The 18,116-nt window shown below is 39.8% G+C and overlaps 1 protein-coding gene across 3 annotated transcripts in view; it reads right to left on the bottom strand.

The window, feature by feature from the left end:
• bnc2 (basonuclin zinc finger protein 2) overlaps positions 1-18,116 on the bottom strand; it is a 173,427-nt gene that overhangs the window by 56,591 nt on the left and 98,720 nt on the right. The window lies entirely within an intron of this gene.

The raw sequence follows: 18,116 nt of genomic DNA, 5'->3' as shown, positions 1-18,116 counted from the left end.
TTGAGTCATTAACTTTGACAAATTGTGACAGACTCTTTTATTGCCACCCAATCATGAGTAACAAGACTGTGGCAGAGGAGTTAATGAGTGGCATGTTCCTTTTCTTCTATGCTGCCTTCTCCATCTCGTTTACCACCTCTCACTTTTACCCCCTTCCATATAGATTCCTGCACCCCTCCCTTATCCCTCCATATTTATAATTTTACCACATCCTAACAATAACATGGCCTGTACTCGGCGCAAAACACGCCTTCCTTGGCTTAATGAATCTCTTGCCTTTACCACGGTGAAATAGCTTGTAAGTACTACCAGCTGCGACACTCTCACCCGCTCTCTTCCTCCCTTGGCAGTGGCACTAAGAAAGGGTGATAAGGGGTGGGGTCATGCAGAGACATCTGAGTGCAGCGGGGAGGAGGAAGCAGCGGGTCTGAGGAGGAGAACTGAGAAGAGTGGTGGGGGAGAAAGACCACAGGTTTCCATGTTTCCAGCTGCCTTTCTCAGGGGTTCGGTTTTCTCTCCCTCCACTTGTTTTTTTTCTGTCTTTTTTTTTTTTTTTTTTTTGCAATGTCCTTCTACTTCAAGCCAACATCAAGAAATCCCAAAAGCCCAGTCACATAGAAGCAGACATACACATGAACATCCTGAAACACTCCATTCCTCTACTCCGCACAGTCGGCCATTTTTGTTTGGACAGGGCTCAGGAGTTTGAGAAAGACTTTCTCAGATGTGCTGAAGTAAGGGAAAACAAATCACACTGGCACACACACTTGCATTCACTCAGAGTTCATATAAAAAGTATGTGACTCTACACTCAATCTAACGATGAGTGATATGACATCTACACAGCAAATTCACAAACATTTTCTTATAACTTTACCAGTTCAGTAGCAATGTGCAACATTTTACTTCATAAAACTAATAAATGGAATTCATTCCTTTACACACTGTGGTAATCTACATGTATGGCTATGTCCCAATCCAGGATCACAGCAGCAGGCAGTGCTGAAGCATACCTCAACATGTGTTACCTCTTTGTAATATTGACTTTGTTATAGCTATACGAGTGGGAGCGTTTGAGCCGAGAGCCCGGGTAGTGCAGTGGTGGGGCCCCCTAAAGTTTGCTAGAAAACAAATACCTGAAAAAGTGTGAAAATATCAAATACAGTTCTTGGGGAGAAAAAAAAAAAAAAATCAGGTTATTTGTCATTCTGAGTGTACTGAAAACATATAATAGCCTTTATAGGTCACTTAATAATGTCTTTTCCTTACCTTTGAATGCTCATTTAAAATATCACCTTTACCAATGTTGAAAGTTTGCAATGTTACATACAATCCTGCTTTTGGACAAATGATTATGTGTAAAAAAAAATACACATAATCATTACAAAGTACAAAAATAAAGTAAAAAGTACAAAATAAATAAAAGACAACAACAAACAAAATGTCTGATTAATGAGACTAATTAATGAGCCCAAAGACAGTTTGGTGTATTTACATTTTAAAACAAGACACCAAGACCCAAAGTCTCACAACAAATTTTGAGGCATTGCAATTTTTTTGAATCACTGTACATTAACCATTGTTTCAACAAATTAAAAAAATGAAAACACCATTTCGTACCTATATCTAAATGCCTTATTTATGTGATACAACAGTAAACACTTTCCAAGTGAAAGTCGGACAGCTCTAACTGCCTTGAGTAGTGTACAGCACTACCTCGGCATCCAGGACGTTGCAACTAAAGAGATTAATTGACGCTATTTGAGTGACTGGCAAAATCCATTCAATTCCACATCAATGCTATTCTACGAAGATTATAAAACGTCTCTTAAAAATAAGTCAGCAATGTCACATGATACCCAATGAATATTCTTTCTAAATATCTATTGAGCTCCAAGTACAAATAAAGTAAGTACATGTTAAAAGTAACAGGAAGACAGCTTCATTGCATCTTTCTTTACATGTTCACATTGCAGAAATAAAGGATTGATTATCATTTTCTTGTTCCAGCGAGTGTGAATCCCATCTCATCTCTTTCCCCAGTGATAACTTTGCTTATTTCATTTGAATAATGAAGGAAAGTCATTTGAATATTCCCTCTGTATTTAAAAAAAAAAAACAAGAGAATGTTTTCACACGATGCAGCAATATTAGCCATGTTAATTGGGCTCTTTGGACTTTCCCAAAAGAAAGGCTAAATTAATTACTTATGTCGACAAAATGTCTGACACGCCGATCTAATAACTACAACTGTTTCCAGCGGTGTTGTTTCCACTGTGTGTCTTTAGGTCTTTGTGTGAGTGTGGATGGACTAGCACAAACATCGGAAGCATCCAATCGCTGAGCTAGCTCCTAATGAACGAGATGGGAACGAAATGCTTTGACATCCCCTCCATGTTTCACGAGAGCATCCTGAGAGTCCTCCAATATACAGGCCCTCTACTAATACTAATCAGCCACAACAGTATCGACTGTGGCCACAAAGGGACACGTGTGAGTGTGTGCATGGCCTGTAGAAACACATCCAAACACAGATAGGAATTATTTAACATGGCAACCTGAGGAAGATTGTTAGCTTTTTTCAGCTTTTTTTTTAAGACTGCAGTTTTTTTTTTTTTACACAAATGAAATGAATGTGACATATTATCAATTTTTGTAGATAAAAACTATTTTTATTTAGGAAATTCAAGTTCTTTTGTTTTTTTTCCTACCACAGTTTTTTCGGACTTTTTTGCGTTCCCTCCTTGTGGGTTACCGTTACGCGATGTGAGCCTGGCCCCTCTTTGTTTACATGTGTTTACCCTTTGAGTAGGCTATATGTGTGCCACAGGCAAGTTTAATTTTTTATTCGCACTATGCTGAGATGCTAAGGGAAGAGTTTATTTTAATTTTAAGTTTTATATTTTATAAAATATGTAGTTATCTGATTCCTTAATCAGAAAATTTAAGCTACTGTGAAGTTGCTGTTGCACTTTTGCTTAAACCTGGGTTAAAGTTTGAAATTGTTGAATGACAGAGAATCATTTACTTTTATTTTAGGATTGTTCTATGCATTATAACTCTTGAGGACAATCACAGCAATAAAGTTGCACTTTTGACAATATATCTGATGTCTGCAGTCATTTTTTGGGGAATTAAGAAAAAAAAAAAAAATCGAATTGAAAATCGAATTTTTCTATTTTTTAGGCAAAATTGCCCAGCCCTAATATCACACTTTAAAGATGGGTAAAAAAGACGTAATTCTTGTTGGAATTAAATGCAATGGATTGTTTTGAGTGATTATATGTTTTTAGTGTGGAAAATTGCAGTTCAAGCTAACAAAGAGGCCTGTTGATTACATGTCTCAGACAATCTCTTATCACGAGTTGACTACCACAAAGTCAGCAATTGGGCTCCTTTTTATGGAAATCCAGAAATCCCTACCCTATTTATATTTAAGCCAAAAAACAAAGAATAATTTATTTATTCATTTTCAATTGTACTACTCAAATGTTCATATTTATTTGATATAATAATAGACTATTTACCATTTTGTAACACTGCCCTCTCTTTTTATATTTTCCCTTCAATAAAGTGTTTCTTAACCTTCCTTAGGGAGGGCTGGTGATGGTCACAATTATGCAATAAAATAAATTAATTTATTTAATTGCAATAAAAAACATGCATTGTTGTCGTGAAAAAAATTACACTACATGTAGTGTGCAGACAAGGTGAAAAAAAAAAATCTATTCACCACTGAATGAAATAGATTAAAACCAAACTAAATCTGCACCAGTAAATGAAACACGGTTGAAACTTGCTCTAGTTTGTATCTATGAATTAGTGTATTATTATTTTTTTTAATATATATATATATATATATATATATATATATATATTTATTTATTTTTTAGACAATATTTGTTATTTGTAAGTGTATTTTAACTTTATATTCTTGTAATTCAAAATCAATTTCAATGATAGTTTTTGCACGAGTGTGTGTGTGTGTGTGTCCCGTGTACTATCACGTATGCATGTTAGCATTTAAACCTGTACAGGCACCTGAGGGTCCATCCCCAGCGGTCCTCGGAGCACGGAGCGACAGCTGTACAGTGATGCAGTAGCGATAGGCATCATCGGTTTGCAAGAGACTAATTGGTCCACAGCACTCCTCTGAGTGGCCTCGCTAATTAATTAGAAAGGCAGTGGAGCTGAAATTTTTAATCAGGACACCAGACTCTCCAGCAAGCAGGGAAAAAAGACACATCACCTCATCTTTCCATGAAATCCACCTGACAGGGATCTCCCATGTTGTCACACGAGACATGTTGTGTGTTTAGGTATTCACATGATCTGACCAGGGAATAGGAAATACATTTATTACAGGGCTTGTTAGATTACTTTAATTCTAGAAATTTCAGAATGTGCGTGTCCCCTCATATCGTATGCATGATGTGTGTTTGGGAGGGTCCCGTGAGAACCCTCGAAAATTGGTCTTTCCCTTTCTGTGTTTGTGTAATACATGTAACTATCTCTGCATTATCTCTGCTGGTAAATCATTGGAATCCTGTGATTTCTTTACAAGTAGTAAGATCGATTTAATATATTTCTGCAATAATCATTAGTGTAGACCAAGTTCAGAGAAATCCGTTGACTCTTACTCACACTCTGACAAACTGATGTTTTTTCTTATTTGTTTTTTATTGTGGTTTCTTGTAAAGTATGGTAATCTTGCAATAGAAATATTATTTTTTTTTTTTTTTGTCTTTATATTCAAAATGACAGATATTGAATAGAATGGGGTGTGTACGTTGATTCTTAGGAACTGTCATTTAGCACCACTGTTAGGGCACACTCGTGTCCCACAACTCTCCACCACAATCATTTGTGGTAAAAGACCAAAGTCTGAAATCAACCAAAAACCAAAACACTAGGAGCATAACAAAAGCCAAGCTTTACAAATAAGCCACTTCATTGGGATGATGAGGGAAGCAGCAACATGTGTTTATCGTTGCACCGCGTGAGCGACAAACTTGCACCATTTCCTGGGGTTCCAGTAAGAGTAAAATCACAGTGTCAATGGGCAGGGAATGGTAATGTATTTATCTTATGAGGGAAATCCTTCTATGATAAAAAAAAAAAAAAACATATACATATTTTCACTTCATGTGGTTAGATAACGTGCGTCAGCCTTAGTTTTGTTCACCATTAGTTAACAAAGCAATAGGATCAGCTTGATGCTTTGTCCAAAATGCTTTGTAGTGCTTTGTTTTCACAGGTCATTACGGGAAGGAGAGACGATGCATTGATTAGGTTTCCAGACCACTGGATTATTGTTGTGTTATGACTATCATCATTAAGTTTCATTAGTGCAGCGGTTGTTCTTGTTTCCACAACATGAAGCCTTGTTGAGTTTGTCAGAAGGCAGATAGTTTTAGATTTTTCAGATGAGACACTGAAAAAGGGTCATATGAAATGATGTTCTTTTTTATTCATAAAGTTTGACCATATCATTACTTTGGTCTCATCAGTCACAGCTAGCCTTTTACAGTGAGCTGCTGCAGTATATGTTCTGCTTGTATTTGAAGTACATAAAAGAAAACTTAATGAAGCATCATTCCCCCACTTGTCCTCCCAGACAGCTTTGCTCTGGAGTTGCACATATGCTCCCAAAGCAAGGGGGGAACTGGTTCTGTCGCTAGGCTAATTAGCATGTGTTAGATAGTTAGTAGAGGGCGGCCCTGTGTGATGTGTACTGAAGTGAAGTAAAATGACGGGGCAAGGACTGTACTAATGGTCCACTTCCTCCCTGTGGGGACCCTCCCTGCAGCTCTGCACGTGCTGACATCAGTGCAGCCACGGGGCACAGGGCAGGGGCGGGTGACCAAAGAAACGCCTGAGTGGACTGGCATCATTGTCATACTGCTCTGAGCACTCCTGGTGTGATACATTGCGACGTGACAGCCGGTGACAACGACACCCTCAAACACACGCGCACGTCGTACATAAATATGGGCAAACTGTAAGTGACGCGCAGACTAACAGATTTACCAGCCCATGAAATAGCTTCGACAGCTGGAGCTGTGGCAGTGACTCGCTGCCTGGCATTGCCGGATGCATTATTTACAGCGTAAGCTGGGGCATTAGCAAGCTCTTTGGCACTTGGTTTGCACGCATGTTGGTAAGCACCATCAGTAAATAAACAGTGGGGACGTGGTGTGACAGAACAAACGTTGTGCCACCCAGAAACAAACATGAGCAGACACATGCAGACTCATCAGGGAGTCCGGGGCGGGGAGAGTAGCATTTATATTTATGGGGCCTTTCTAGCATTTTTCCCCAGGCCAAATGCTGTGACTACACTCAACAACACTTATACAGGCACATCCACGTTGTCATGGCTGCAGTTGGGATACATATAAACTAAAGGAGGGAAAGGATTCAGAAAAACACAAAAATTAAGCCTTTAAAGTGTAAACAATTGTTTTGTTGGGTTAAATGAATGAAGTAGGTAATTTTTGACCAGCGTTTATATGTTTATCTGTCAAAAGTGTTACATCAAAAAATACTTAACGGATTTTGACATTTTAACTAAAGATAGACCTCACGCCATGCTTTATAAGTGCTCTTGTTCCTAATGATTTATTTATAGATTTTGAGAAAACTATGCATACAAACTCCAGAGTACATTTTCATACTAGTTTAATAGAATAAAATAGTTTTGTAACCAGAATCATTTACACAAAAATACAAAGTAATTCACCTGTGTTATCCTAACCATAGACACCTCCAAAAATATATATTTTCTTGGAATCCGAGCAGGAGTTTTCAATTCTCATTTAGGAGACGATCGTATGGAAACCAAAGAACGGCCTTTATCATTTATTTCACCTGTGCCTCATTTCATCTTATGTTAGGCAGCACAGAAAGCTGAAGAGACTAGACGTCACAGACTGTATTACTCTGAGTAACTCTTTAATGTACCCAGTGCCACCCATTGGTGTGGTGGATTTCAATAATCCATCCTTTGGGAACATGAACTAAATCTTGCAACTTACACTTATTAACAAAATGATTTTGTTCTGTGGTTTGAAATTGTTCACTATGTTTTAATGGTTTTGTGTGTGTTTGCAAATTAAACTCAGAAAAAAAACTTGAGGCTGAGATATAATATGTGTGAGGTTTTGGTCTTTTTTTTCTACGGGAATGGTTTTTACCCTTTATTAACAAATAGTTATTTATATTTGGTAGGAGTTGAATTAGAACTTTTTAGAGTTGGTGTCATCATGGCGTGGAGAGGTGAATATATTGACAACAATGAGAAACAAAGAGGAGCAGACGGCTAAAAAAAACTCATTAAATGTGTGTGCGTGTGTGTGTGTGTGAAGCAAATGTGTGTGGTTAATTTTGATCAAAGGCTCCTTAATTTTTGTTTTTTGTCCGTAAGGATGATACCACTAAAGCCCTTGGATTTAACAGCCTGAGAGAATGAAAGCATGTGTAATTGTTAATTAGGTTTGACCAAATTAGAATGGAGTTACAAGGGTAGAAATCATCATCAAGGTTACTTTACAATGTTATGGCCAAAAGGTGCATTTAATTCATTGACGATATCGAGAAAAACAAGGTTGATTGGTCTTATCTTAAATCAAATCAAATAAAATAAAATGTCATAAAATCAATTTTAGTATAATACATTTATATAACACTTGTATTGATGAAAACAATTATTTAATTATTGATGGGAATGGACAAAGCAACAACCACTGGATTATTGGATGAGTTCTTCCCAGATTTAGCAGAGGGGTAAGAGAGATCCTCTTGCACCCCCTGCCACGCATTTTATTAGCATTACCCTATCTGGGCTTATTGTAACTGTAGCAAACTGGAATAATGTCTTTTAGAAGGGAATAAAATTAAAACCAAATCCAACACTGATCTTTGAATTTGCATCCCCAAGTCCCTACTGTCTTATAGCTAAGCTTACAATGGTGAATGTTGATAAGCCTTCTAATTCAATTAGGCCTCGACTTTTCTCAGATTTTCTTGAAAAAAAAAGACTCTTTGAGTAGATTCTTTGGGAACTCTGTACTGAACTCCTTATCATGAAGAAATGCCCTTCATTCATAAGCCTTGGTGCACAAGAGACAGAACTTGCTGCTGAGCTTGTTAGCAAAAAGCCCTGATCTGAGGCAAGAGATGTGTGACTAAAGCCGAGTCTCTTATGTGTCTGTCACCCTGATCTAACCCAGGGAGAGCGCTTTGTAGGCTGTGTTTTCTCTGCCTGTTTCCTAAGTGACTGAGGATGAGCCCTGCCGTGTAGCTGCAGGTGACAGGGAGACCCTTTTTGTTGTCAAATCCTGACGGGGCTTCCACATGAAAAACATTTCACTTGAGCTGCTGTCTTATTCCTCTTCCTTCCTCTCCTGTCTCTGGATCTCTCTGTAGATCTCAAAGGCTGCAAGCACAGCAGCAACACAGACACAAGTGTTGATCTCTTGCACCCTATCTCCTGCACTTTCTTGTTGCCATACGTTTTCTTTTCTTTCCTTCTTCTGACCAGATTTTCCTTTCCTTTATAACCCACTATTCCCCCTCTGCATCACAATCCTCCCTCTTCCACCCTTGGTTATAGATCTGAGTTGAGTAATTGGAGGAAAATACAAGTCAAGCCATTGTCATTTCAAACAGCATGATAACCAGATACTGGGCTGCCCACTGACAACTGGTGGGGAATGATCGTGACTTTGACTGTTGCCTTAACTCATTCTCTCCCTCTCTCCATCTCTCTCCCTTCATCTGACCCCCCTCCCTCTCACTCTCTCTATTCCTTTATCTGCCCATCTCATTCTGTCTTTTTAGCACACCTCTTCCCTATCCTCCGCCCCCGCAGGAGGCTTGGTAACTTGTTGTGTGTTGCCTGATGCTACTACAGTATGTCTTGCATCTTCTATCCTCTCTCTGTCTCTCTCGCCTCTCTGTGCTGTGGGGGGCCAAGGGGGAATAGTTGTCTTAGTATCTGTACCAAGGACAGTGCTCTCCACATGACAGTTCTCTGCCTCTTGACAAGGCGGGAAATCAATACTTTTGGACTTGTGGCGCTGCCCTTGGTGTAACAACAACACTGGCCAGAGCGGAGCACAGCTCAGGCACCTGACACATCCCCTGACATCCCCTTAGGCCCCCGCCAGGGAGCCCCTTTCACTTCAACTCTGATCATTTCAAATTTCACAAAGGTTCTGTATTCTACATTGCTACACCTTTGCTCTGATGATCTTTTCTCTTCAAGGCCCACACTTTATTATGGATACACATTTCATTTTATAAAGACGTAGAATGGCGATGCTTGTTTTAATTAAAGCTGTGAATAAGAATGATGTGCTATGAAATTATGTATGAGGAGATCCTTGCTTTGTGTGCATAGTTTGCATGTTCTCCTTACATGTGTTGAACCTACGATAGGCTCACTGGTGTATATAATAATAGTCTGGCTAATTACAAAGTAGTAGAGGATACATATTCATAGAATGCAGAGCCATGGGCGACATTTTAAAATGACCCTAAAGCCAAACATACTTCCCTGTTTTTTTTTTTTTGCCAGATGCACCGAGATTTAGCAAAAGCTCTGGCATTGTGCCCCAAACTGATTGTTAAGCTTGCCTCTTGGCCTGCCTATAATGATGAGGGAGAGTGTGTGTAAGGCCAATTACAGCTCTCGTCTTTCAGCAGTCAAACAGAGGGAAAAACTCCTGCTCTTTGGCCCCGTGGAGAGGAGTCACAGTCAGTTTCTCTCCAAGGGGAAAATGCCGGCACACACTCGGGGCACTTTGTGAGTGCAACAGGACATCCATCAATAGGACCATCTCCCCTAATGCCTAAGCTGGCTTCCGGGGGTTTAGCTGGAGTAAGGAAAATGCATCAAATAAAACAGCCACTTTAATGAATTAGATATTGAGCTGTTCATTAAAAAAATCAGAATCCCTGAAGTCAGCAGGGGATACACAGTAACAAAGTGTAACCTGGGGATGAAGGCGACTGGTTCAGTGGAGTCGTAAAACTAAAGCATCTGATGACTTTACAGAATGCATGCCAGAAATCTTCTTTTGTTGTGGACTTTAGTGACTTGTTGAACTTGTCTGATATATAGCTACTTGTATCTAACTCTTCTCTTTGTTGTTTCAACAAACCCAAACAAAAGACAATTTCATACCCCACTGTGGTTGCGATATTGGAAGAAGACTTTTTTGCAAAACAATTACATGCCGGTGCAAACACCTGTTAGCGGAAAGTACAGGAAGTGTCTCTAATTTGGTGCTGGCTGTCTCCATGACTGACTGAAAGAAGAAACACAACCCCACTTTAAGCAGAATACACTAATAAATAGAAAAATAGAAGTTCAGTCGCATTCAGACTCAAACTCAACAAATGGCACTGATAAAGGTGGAATCAAAAACACTTTGAGTGGATTTATTTCTGCCAAGCCACTATCAGCCCTGCCCGTATATGATGGAGCGATTTAAAGGATGCTGCCCCCCCTCCTCCTTTTCCGCTTCTCCCTAGATGAATGTGATCCAAACAGCCACTTCTCCCTACTGTTTTTTCCACATTGACAGCCTTTCTCATGAATTAAAAGAGGAACTCATTGATTTTCCCATTGCTTAAATTTGCAACTTAATCCCCCGGATCTGTCTAGGATGTACTACTCTGTCAATAGACGGCAGTGCCACTAAAGAAAAGGGGCCCGGTTGCTCACTGGAGAGGGAGCAGGAAGGAAAAACTTACAAAGCAACGAAGGACAGATTTATGGCATCTGTGGTGAACATGGTGGCTTCAGACTCTGGATTGAAATTGGAAATTGTGCCTCCAGAAAGTGAATTTTGACTATTAACACTAGCCTAGATGTATTACCTCAAACACATCATCACATAACCACACAACACATCATCTACTGTATATAAGCCTCTCTGAGAACTGTTTTAAAGAATAAGCCTGCCATCTTCAAGTTACTTCTGCCTGATTCTACCCAAAAGGCCAACACAGCATGTAGTTATTTTCATAGGGCTAATAAACCAAATCAACATTGTACATCTGTATAGTGTAACCAGCCATCCAGTACGGCCTTGCAGTGATCAAATATCATTATATAACTAAAAGCCAACACGCGGTAAAGAGATGTCAGTGACTGAGATGGAAAAAGCCCACTTGTCCCCACTGAGTAAGGAGTCAGAGGAAGTAAGGGGATATCACAACTTCACCCCTGAAGCAAACAAGGCAGCACGGGTGTATGCCTTAATTCACAATAAGCGCCATAATGTTCTCATCTGACTGCTAATGTAGGCTATAAATCTGCAGTACTCTGCTCTACATCAGCTTAATGCTTGGTATTAATAGCCTGATGTGTACAGCGAGTGCAGAGAAGCCTGTAGACCCAGCGCTGCTTTTTATCCAAATGTTAAATATGAAAACATTAGTTAGTAGTGAGAAATGTGAGAAACATGGAGTTCTATGAGGACATTTGACAATTTTCTGAGAAACCACTGGACACTATCCTCCGCGTAGCACTGGGTAACCCTTACAGATTTTTCCCTCCCACACTCGGCCTTTGGTTGTAAACCCTATCGCATAAGCCTCTGGGGTGGTATGGCTCTTTGCCAGTTAGCTGTGCTGTTGGTGGAAATGAATTTCCTTTGTGGCCTCCGTACTCGTGTAGGCCATAACATGATACACATACTGTAGACCAAGAAGTGTATACACATGCTCTGCATATGCTGCACACAATACATGCACATCAACACACATAATTATGCACAGGATCACTATTCTCACCGCTCATCCAGACAAGACCTGCAGCCCTGTAAGAAACAAGGAGGGGAAAGAGCACAGGGTATCCTTGACGTGGTTCATCTGTTTCCAGTTTGGGGCAGATGCTCAGGTTTTATTGACGCAGTCTAGTATTTCATGGCAGATTTAGTCAGTGGTTTGGTTCTCCTTTTGTAGCAGCTCTAATAATGGCACATCTTGTGTAAATTGTGGCATACCAACAATCAACAGTAGTATGTTTCTTAATTCAGACAAATTAATTTTGCACTCCTGCAAGAATATATTGAAATTAAAATATCAAATGCTCTGTATTCAATGGCATAATACACATACAGTAGAGTACATTGAGTTAACTGTACTGTTAGTGCCTGTAATAGATAATTGATCTGTTTGTTGTTCTCACTCTTACTGCCAGCCAGCTTTGGAAGCTTTTCCTCTCGCTAGTTTGCAAGCCTGTAGTGCTTTTTAGCCCCATTGACCTCGGAACAACAGGCCAGGTTTACTGTCAGGTAACATACAGCAGAAAAAGGTTTGCAAAGTTAAAAATGGAATCCCTATTTATTGTTTTTATTTATTTCTGTTTTACCTTCACGTCCAAATCAGGTTTTAAAGTTCAGTGAAAACTGTTTTTGTAATTAAAGTATTAAATCAATATAGTTTGTGTGCTCTGTTATAGGATTTTGACTTACTTAAGAAAACATGTGCAACACAATTAACAGATCCAGAGATGCTGAATAAAATAGCTTATATATTAAATTGTATAGATTTAAGTAGAGTGTAAAGAATGTGATGCAAACCCCATAAAAAACTGAGGAACAGCATTTACTATAACAAGGGCATATCATATATTTCTCCCTTATGTTAATACCCTGAGTGTAAACACAACTGTGTGAAACTAACATATTTATGTACACCATTGAGGTATTTTGTACTCACTCAACTTCCACACATGCAAACATCTATTTTTCTCCCCTCTCCGCCAGCGGCGCACATTGGCAATGACTCTTCTGTCTCATGACAGAAGTGTTGCGCTGAGTGTCTCTTAACTGGCTCGTTTAGTCCTGATGGCTTAAATGATTTCATCACTGTTAATGACAAGGACCGTGGATCCCTGCAACGAGGTGCCAGATGCTCAGGGGCCGCTGAGACTCCCGCTCACTTCTTCCAACACCCAGCAGTCTCCCCTCATCCCTCCTCTGTGCAGTCCAATGATTGTCCTCTACATGCCCCCTACCTTTCTATCCTTTGTGCTTTCTTCAGGTACAAGTTTCTCCAATAGACACAAACAAAAAGTCTTGAAATATTGTCACTAATTTTTATAGTATGCCTGATGTGGACAGGCTAAAAATCTGTAAGTGGTTGTCATCAAACAAGCCCATTGCTGTAATTCTTTATGTCTAAACAAAGAGTCTTCAATGAGGTTTTTTTTTATTTTTTTATTATTACTATGAAAGGATTCAAAAGAGGATTTTCAACTCTCTGAGTCTTTTCCAATTCATTTATGTGATTTTTATTCAATTTGAAAATAAAAATTTGATTGGAATTGTTTCTGTTCCTCCACTTTAAAGTAATAGCAGTTATTTTCTCATTGTGTGTGTGTGTGTGTGTGTGTGTGTGTGTGTGTGTGTGTGTGTGTGTGTGTGTGTGTGTGTGTGTGTGTGTGTGTGTGTGTGTGTGTGTGTGTGTGTGTGTGTGTGTGTGTGTTTTTTTGTTTGTTTGTGCACGCGTGTGCTTTTCTTTGTGTGTATGCACCGGAAACTGCCGCACAGTGCTGGATGCCATATAACCATGTTTCTTTCCTGGTATTGTCACCAATATGTTGACACAACTTGCTCAACTAATTAAAAAAAATGTCAACGCTAAGTTTGTGAATTTGAACATATTGTCATGAAAATAGAAATTAGTCTCTTTAACATATTTTCACACTATAGAATACTGAAATATAAGTACAGTTTTCCCTGATATTTTGGCCTGTGGATTTATTTCGACACTCACGCACAGACTCAACGCTTTTTCCTGTTTTTTGGGATTGAAAACAAGCGTTTTCTTACAGTTTGCCTGATAAGATTACTGGACTGACACGTGTTTCTGTGTGCGTGTGTGTGCGTGTGTGTGTGTGTGTACACATTGCCTGCATCAGTTAGTGTATTGCTGCTGATACAACTGTTATACGTATGAATGTGATTCAGCGTTTTCGTTTGTATGCAGTTATAATTTCCCAGAGCCTAAACCTCTATTGATTCTGCTGCTCCTGTCTTCCAAAGAAACAGGGAGAGGATTATGCCTTTAAAACTGGGCTTTCTCATTGCAGATATTAGGCCATTAATTTCACAGGCTTACATATGAAAATATTGACTCTTCCCAGACACCTCACTATATCCTCCGTTCTAGCCACAGCCTTTCATAAATACACTTTATCAGTGTTTAGCATTGATAAGCCATTGATTTATTGTCGAAGGAAACTCATAAACAAATAAATGTAAAGAATTAGAAATCAAATACCTAAGTTGATGGATTTATGTGGGAAAATGTCAAATTTTTGTCAAATATAGAAGCTCTTTGTAGTGCATAGTTTTAGTGGAAAAAACATGCTCGTTATTTATTTTAAGTCAAATGGTAATTTGTCTAATCTGGTTTATGTCTGCTGATCTGAATCTGATGGCAGTAAATGATGTATAAGAACTTAAAGGATTGTGGCAGTAAGTGGACACTGACACTTGCATCCCTTAAAGCCAAATTTGTGTTTCACATCCATAAAATAATATCTGCTTCACTACATACAGTAGATGGGGCAGCTTTATGTGTTGCAACGCCTGTCTACACGTGTGCACTGAACAGCGAGGCAGAAAGTCCCCAAAATTTATTACGTATTTATAAAGTGGGGACGGGTGGGTGGTGGGTGCAGCTTTTTGTCGCTCACATAGCAGATAAAGGATGGGCCACCTTTAGGGGAACAAAAGAATGGGAGAGAGTGAGTGCAAAGGTTGTCACAGCACAGGACAAGGGGAAGGGGAGCGGGGAATATAAGTTCCAGCCGTTCACATCTGTTATTCGTTTGTTCTGAGCTGGGAAGAAAATAGCAGGAAGCGTTGTGGTGGTGGTGGAAGATGAAAAGACAAGAAGATTGAATAAAAAAACATGTGTCGCACATGCACTGTAGCTGATTAGATGTGTCCCATGGATTATCCCCAGAGGTGTTGCCAGCTTTGAAAAACGCACGCTGGCTGTGGAAGAGAATTCTCTTCGTTCAGAAAACGGCAAGGGACACACACACACACACACACACACACACACACACACACACACACACACACACACACCCTTCTCCCTCTGGCTACACAGTACATTGTCCTCATTGTCAGGCTTATGGTTACAGTCCTATTCTGCATCTGCTCACATCTGGGCTCCTGTGCTTCAACATGCTTTACTCAAAAGGCTGAAGATTGAATCATTTGTCAGGCTAAGTGGCACTGTTTTCCTTTCTTCATTACAAACACACCAGGTGTGTACAACAGATGCAAAAATATAAATAGATGCAACAGTCATCAAAAATGCGACATGACGGTGCCAAGTGGCAGCCATTAAAAGCTCGTCACTCGCCCACACGGTGGGACCTCCCATGGCTAATGAGCTAAAATGTGGTAGGTCACAGACAGGTAGAAGTAATGCCTTTAAAATTATGCATCGCATGCATGTTCATACAAGCGCATATGCATGTATGTGTGAACACACGACCAAGTGTGATGTGACATGCCACTTAGGGCCCATCCCACTGCTAATTAACAGAAATAAGTGACTGCCACAACTTCTTTTTTGTCAGTGGGGATGCGAGGCAATCAATGGGGTCATTTCCCATCATAACGGCTTACCGGAGCACATTATGGCACTTGTTCATGACTGGGAATGGCTGCCATTAGTGGCATGGCTTGATTAGATAAAGGGTAGGTGGGTGAGCACTGAATGGGAGGGGGAAAATGAGAGAAAATAAAAAAGGGTAGAAGAAATTGATCAATATATTGTCAATTAGAGAGATAACTTCACTGTCAAGTGTCTAAATCTTTAATCACTGCTGTGATTAGATAACATTAGTGAGTGCATGTTTGTATACCTGCATGTTTGCACATATGTGCTTAAGTTTTAATGGTCTATTGTCACGTGTGTATGGTCTAAACATGGTTCTGTGTACACGTTTTAAACAGTTTATTATACTATGTGAATACAGTGATCAGTTCCTATGCTGTGCTGTGGTTTATGTGCATGTGGATTACAGCAGGACAAAAGGTGCAGCTGCGCTTGCTCTACCTTCACCAAAGGCGTGTGCGATCTTGTTCAATTACGTATCAGGCAAACAATGATATAATTAGTGGAGATCCCTTAAATATTTTATGGAAATCTTGGCTGTGTGTGTGTGTGTGTGTGTGCGTGTGCGTGTGCGTGCGTGCGTGCGTGCGTGCGTGCGTGCGTGTGTGTGTGTGTGTGCGTGTGTGTGCGTTATATTTATTTAATGTTTGAGGACAGAAAAACGAAATTAGGATAGGAAGGTTTTTTCTTTTTGGGGGGGAGGTTCCGAAGGGCTTTCACTGAATGGCTTCAGGTTCTTGCCTCATGATCTTTTGTCTCTCCTTTCATCATTTTTTACTTTCCCCTCTCTCATTTCACATTTGTGTTTCCAAATGGCTACGCTAAACGGCCCATTTTTTCCCCCACTTTTGAACCGCTCGCCGCTCAAATATTTATACTGTCTTTTACGAGACCAGGAGACAGAGGGGTGTAGAAAAAGGGAAGAGACTTAACTCTATCCATTAAAGATGAGCAGCCTCTCAAATACATAAAAAGGAGTGATGAACACACTTGCTGAGGGATAGCGGGGTGTAAACTAGGACTTAATGTCTAATGACATTCTATAACGTTAGCTTACTTTTGATTTCTCATAAACAACAGCTAAAGCAAAGCAAACAAATATATATATAATATATCAGGCTACAATATAATATGTAACAAATGGTTTCGTGTTTGTTTCATCCAATAAACTTGTTTCTTCATTGTTTGGAAAAAAAAAATACCTGACAACTACAACAGCTGGAGGTATGCATATGTTAAGCACAAACAATATCACATTATAGCATTGAGTCGAATACATTTTGGTGTTTTTGTTTTTCCTTTTTTTTTTTTTTTCTTTAGACAAGGCCAGGCAAAGGCCAGGCAACAACACATGTTCCTTCTTAGCCTGCAGTGACACAAATGTATTCAAACTCTCTCTTTCACACACTTCAACGCTAAGTCGGTACCCCCCAACTGCGTCTGACATGCTGGGGGCCCTAGGAGCAAGCGTTGCTAGTAGCATGCCTTACTATTCTTTGATATGCACCATCATTAAAAATAGATGGGGAGCAATCATTACAGGCATCAGAATTAATCTAATTAGGAGCATGCACAAGGCCTCATTGGTAAAAAGGGGGGCTAGTTCTGCAAACACAACCACCCAGCCACTAAGACAGTGTAAGCAGAGAGGGTTAGGGTGCTAAAGGAGCCGTGATGGTGGGGGCATAATCCGCCTTGACTTATTAATACACGCAAACAAGATTTAGCTCCTCAAAGCAAACAAATGAAGCAAGTGCTAAGAGGAATCTGTAAGGGGAGAGAAGGGGGGACTCACTTGGAAATATGGGGGGGAGAATAAATTATTCAAGACCACGAGGACTGTATGGAGAACTGCTCCTTTAAAAATGGACTTGTAACCAGAAAAATGGTTCTGCTTCGGTTCATGTTTTTACCCTCACAAATGCTAACTTAAACAAGTGGATTAACACTGTAAAAAATACTGCTGACTGTTAATGTCCTCAATAACACTACCATCATGCAAAGGCATGTTGCTTTCACACTTAGATAGATCACCACGAGGGTCAATGTGGACAGACATGACTCCTTTATTGAATCTGTAGTCGATAAAGTACTTAGGCCACAACCCTCCATGACCCGTGTCTTGAGTAATGACCGGTGCAAAGAGCTATGGGTAATCTACCCTCAGGTATAGGAAGCATTCTTTTTCTTTACTTATTGGCTAAAAGCCAAGGCAGAGGTCAAGCTTAGCAAATGCAGCTCAGAGCTAGCCCGACTTGTTCGAGGAACTCTTGAGATCTTCTTACACAAGTCTTCAGAGAGATTTAGGAAACATTTGGGCCAAAGATAGTTCTGGGATGTTGTTGATGTTGTGGGTGTGTGTGGAACTGTGGGTGCTGGTAAAAGCCTGGTTCAGCTTTAACCTTATAGTGAAGTGTTTGTCCTCTACAGTAGTGTTTCTCAAATAGGGGTACGCA

The sequence above is a fragment of the Gouania willdenowi genome, chromosome 1 (genome assembly GCF_900634775.1).
Source record: "Gouania willdenowi chromosome 1, fGouWil2.1, whole genome shotgun sequence".
NCBI classification, from domain to species: domain Eukaryota; kingdom Metazoa; phylum Chordata; class Actinopteri; order Blenniiformes; family Gobiesocidae; genus Gouania; species Gouania willdenowi.
Note: the sequence above shows the minus strand (reverse complement) of the source record. Positions and strands in the feature narration are given on the sequence as shown.